The sequence below is a fragment of the Galeopterus variegatus genome, unplaced genomic scaffold (assembly GCF_000696425.1).
Source record: "Galeopterus variegatus unplaced genomic scaffold, G_variegatus-3.0.2 Scaffold8019, whole genome shotgun sequence".
In the NCBI taxonomy this organism is placed as follows: Eukaryota; Metazoa; Chordata; class Mammalia; order Dermoptera; family Cynocephalidae; genus Galeopterus; species Galeopterus variegatus.
Genome location: NW_007734130.1, coordinates 1 through 4,994, shown reverse-complemented (window position 1 = coordinate 4,994; position 4,994 = coordinate 1).

The window sequence follows — 4,994 nt, the reverse complement described above, 5'->3', positions numbered from 1 at the left end:
TGTTTAGTCTCATTCAAAAAAGCACAGCCCACTCCCATTTCATGTAGTGTTTCCCCTGTCTTTTCTTCTAGCAATTTCATAGTTTCTGGTCTTAAAATTCAGGTCTTTAACCCATTTTGAGTTGATTTTTGTGTATCATGAGAAATAGGGGTCTAGTTTTAATCTTCTGCATGTGGAGATCCCAGCACCTTTTACTGAAGAGGGTGTCCTTTCTGCAGTGTATATTCTTTGAACCTTTGTTGAAAATCAGTTGGCTGTAAGTGCATGGGTTTATTTCTGGGCTCTCTATTCTGTTCCATTTGTCTGTTTGTTGTCTATTTTTATGCCAGTACCATGCTGTTTTGGTTACTATAGTGTTATAGTATATTTTGAAGTCAGGAAGTGTGATGCCTCTAACTTTGTTCTTTGTTCAAGATTGCTTTAGCTAATAGGGTCTTCTGTGGTTTTATACAAATTTTAAGATCAATTTTTTTTTATTTCTGTGAAGAATGTCATTGATATTTTGATAGGGATTGCATTAATGTGTAGATTGCTTTGGGTAATATGAACATTTTGATGATTTTAATTCTTCCAACCCAAGAACATGGAATATCTTTCCATTTATTTGTGTCCTCTTTAATTTTTTCACCAATGTTTTATAGTTTTCATGGTAGAGGTCTTTCATCTCCTTTGTTAAATTTACTCCTAGGTATTTCATTTTTTTGGTAGCTATGTGACTAGGATTACTTTCTTGATTTCTTCTTCAGCTATTTCATTATTGGCATGTTGGAAGGCTATTGATTTTTGTGTGTTGATTTTGTATCTTGTCACTATACCGAATTCATTTATTTGTTCTAGTAATTTTTTGGTGTAGTCTTTAGGATTTTATGTGCATAGGATCATGTCATCTGCAAATATGGATAGTTTGACTTCCTCCTTTTCAGTTCAGATGCCTTCTATTGCTTTCTCTTGCCTTATTGCACTGGCTAAGACTTCCAGTATTATGTTGAATAAGAGTGAGGAAAGTGGGCATCCTTGTCTTGTTCCAGATCTTAGAAGAAAAGCTCCAATTTTTGTCCATTCAGTACATTACCTGTTGGTTTGTTGTATATGTCCTTCATTGTTTTGAGGTACTTTGCTTCTATACCTAATTTGTTGAGTGTTTTTTTTTTATCATAAAGGGTGTTGGATTTTATTGAATGCTTTTTCTGCATCTATTGAAATGATTGTGTTTTTTTTCCTTCATTCTGTTGATGTGGTGTATCACATTTATTGATGTGCATATGTTGAACCAACCTTGCATCATTGGGATGAATCCCACTTGATGATTGTGAGTGATCTTTATAACATGTTATTGGATTCTGTTTTCTAGTATTTTGTTGAGGATCTTCACATCTGTGTTCATTATGGATACTGGTCTGTAGTTTTCTTTTCTTGTTGTGTCTTTTACCAGTTTTGGCATGAGGTTAGTGTTGGCCTCATAGAATGAGTTCAGAAATATTTCCTCCTCTTCAACTTTTTGGAAGAGTGTGAGAAGAATTGGTTTTAGTTCTTCTTTAAATGTTTAGTAGAATTTGCCAATAAAGCCATCTGGTCCTGGGGTTTTCTTTGTTGGGAGACTTTTTATTACTGCTTTAATCTCATTACTTGTTATTGGTTTGTTTAGTTTTGTAGTTCTTCATGATTCAACCTTGGAAGTTGTATGTGTCCAGGAATTTATTCATTTCTTCTAGGTTTTCCAGTTTGTTTGCATATAGTTGTTTGTAGTAGTCACTTTGATCCTTTGTATTTCTGTGATATCAGTTGTAATGTCTTCTTTTTTATTTCTGATTTTATATATTTGAGTCTTCTCTCTTTATTTACTAGTCTAGCTAAATGTTTATTGATTTTGTTTATCTTTTCAAAAAACCAACTCTTTGTTTCATCATCTTTTGTATTTTTTAAATCTATAATTCATTTATTTCATTTACTTCTACTCTGATCTTTGTTGTTTCTCTCCTTCTACTGATTTTGGGTTTTTGTTTTTCCAGCTTATTTGTTCTTGTTTTTCCAGCTCCTGAGGTATAACATTAGGTTGTTTGTTTGAAGTCTTTCTTCTTTTCTGATGTAGGCATTTATTGCTATAAACTACCCTCTCAGAACTGCTTTTGCTGTGTCCCACAGGTTCTGGTAGGTTGTGTTTTCATTTTAATTTTTCTCCAGAAATTTTTAAATTTACTTTTTGATTTCTTCTTTGACCCATTCATTGTTTAGGAGCATGTTGTTTAATTTCATGTATTCATTTGGTTTCTAGTGTTCCTACTGTTATTGATTTCTAGTCTTATTCCATTGTGGTTGGAAAGGGTAGTTGATATGATTTCAATCTTTAAAAATTTGTTAAGACTTATTTTGTGGCCTAAAATATGGTCTATTATAGAGAATGCTCCATGTGCTGCTGAGAATGTATATTCTGCAGCTGTTGGAGGAAATGTTCTATATATGTCCGTTAGATCCAGTTGGCCTGAGTAGAGATTAATTTTGATGTTTCCTAGTTAATTTATGTCTGGATGATCTATCCTTTGCTGAAAGTGGGACATTAAAGTCCCTAACTATTACTGTGTTGGAGTCTATTTCTTCCATTAGGTCTAATAGTAATTGCTTTATATAACTGGGTAAGTATATATTTAGAATTATTATATCCTCTTGTTGAATTGATCCCTTTATCATTATATAATGACCTTCCTTATCTTTTTTTACTTTCCTTGGCTTGAAGACTATTTTATCTGTTATAAGTATAGCTACTCCTGCTCTTTTTTGGTTTCCATTTTCATGAAATATCTTTTTCCAACCCTTCACTTTTAGTCAGCATGTGTCTTCATAGGTGAAGTGAGTTTCTTATAGGCAGAATATTGTTGGTTCTAGGTTTATAATCCATTGAACCACTCTTGTGTCTTTTAATTGGGGCATTTAATGTTTACATTTAAAGTTATTATTGATATATAGGGATTTGTTACTGCTGTTTTGTTACTTTTTCTATGGTTTTCCTTTTTATTCTTTTTTCCTCTTTTCCAATCTTACTGTCTTCCTTTGTGGTTTAGTGGTTTTCTCCAGCAGGGTATTTTGATTTCTTACTATTTATTGTTAGTATATCTCCTAAGTTTTTGTGTTATGGTTACCATGAGGCTTACAAAAAACATGTTATAGTTATAACAGATCATTTTAGACTAATAACAACTTAACTTTGATACCTAAGAAAAAAGAAAAAATACCAACTCTAGACTTTGACATCATTCCCCCCACTTTTTGACAATTTGTTGTTACAAGTTACACATTTTAATATTGCTTATCTCTTATATGGTTGTCACATATAGTTATTAGTGTTTTGTTAGGTTTGTGCTTTAGTCTTCATACTAAGGATGTGAACAGTTTATTTACCACCCTTACAATATTGGAGTATTCCGAGGTTATCTGTGAACTTACTTTATTAATGAATTATGCATCTTCACATGTTTTCTTGCTGCTACCTAGCATTGTCTTCTTTCAGATTGAAGAACTCCCTCTAGCACTTGATGGAGTTTGGATGTATTGTCCCCTCCAAAACTCATGTGGAAATTTGATTTCCAATGTGGCAGTGCTGGAAGCTGTTTGAGTCATGGGGGTGGATGTATTAATGCTCTCATGAATGTATTAATGCTCTCCCTAGGTGGGGGGATTAATGAGTGAGTTCTTGCTCTATTAGTTCTCACTAGAGCTAGTTGTTTACAGGACCCTGGCATCTCCTCTCTCTTGNGTCCCAGAATCATAAGCCAAATAAATCTCTGTTCTTTATAAATTACCCAGTTTCAGGTATTTCTGTTATTGCAACACAAAGTGGACTAAACAGCACTGCTTGTAATGCAGGTCTAGTGTTGATGAGTTCCCTTAGCTTTTGTTTGTCGGGGAAAGACTCTATTTCTCCTTTGTATTTGAAGGTTAGGTTTTCCGGGTAAAGAATTCTTCGTTGACAGTCTTTTTTCCTTCAGCACTCTGAATATATCATCCCATTCTCTCCTGGCCCATAGGATTTCTACTGAGAAATCCACTGAGAGACGCACTGGGGCTCCATTGAATATTATGTGTTTCTTTTGTCTTGCTGCTTTCAGTATTCTTCTTTGTTTTTGCTTTTTGATAATTTGATTATGATGTATGTTGGGATGTTCCTCCTTGGACTGAATTTGGCAGCCTCTGAGCTTCCTGTACCTGGATGCCATCATTTTTTTCCATACTTGGGAAATTTTCAGGCATTATTTTTTTGAATATACTTTCTATCCTTCCTTTTTCCTCTCCTTCCTATCCTTTCCTTTCCTCCTCCTCTGCCAATTATGCAGAGTTTACTTTGCTTGAGGGAGTCCCATATTTGCTGTATTTCTGTTTCATTTTTTCTTATTCTTTTGCTCCTCTGATTTGATAATTTCATACGTTCTATCTTTGAGCTCACTAATTAAGTCTGTTGGAACTTTTTATAGAGTTTTTCAGTTCAGATAATGTATTCTTTATTTCTAGAATTTCTATTTTTTTTAAATTGATTCATTCCTTTGTCAAGTTTCTCATTCTACTCCTGGATTGTTTTCCAGATATTTAATTCTCTATCTGTATTTTCTTGTGACTTCCTGAACATCCTTAAGAAGGTGATTCTGAATTCTCTGTCAGATATTTCATAAATTCATTGTTCCTTTAGTTCATTGCTGGTGCTTTGTTTATTTCCTTTGTTTGCTGTACTTTCCCTATCCTTGTGTCTTTACATTGATGCCTGGGCATTTGAGGAGACTGCTACCTCTTCTAGATTTTGTAGGTATTCTTTTGTGGTTTTAGAACTTTACTGGTTAGTATCAGAGCTTTGTCTCTGGTCTGTGGTTTTGGTTAATTTCAAAACTGGGGGAACTTCCTGTGGGGACCAGCACTTGAGCCCTGTGGTTGAACTAAATTGCTGCTTTGTTGCTGATTCTCTGGGGATGCTTTTCGTGCAGACTGCATTTTAATTGTTGGCCTTTTAATCT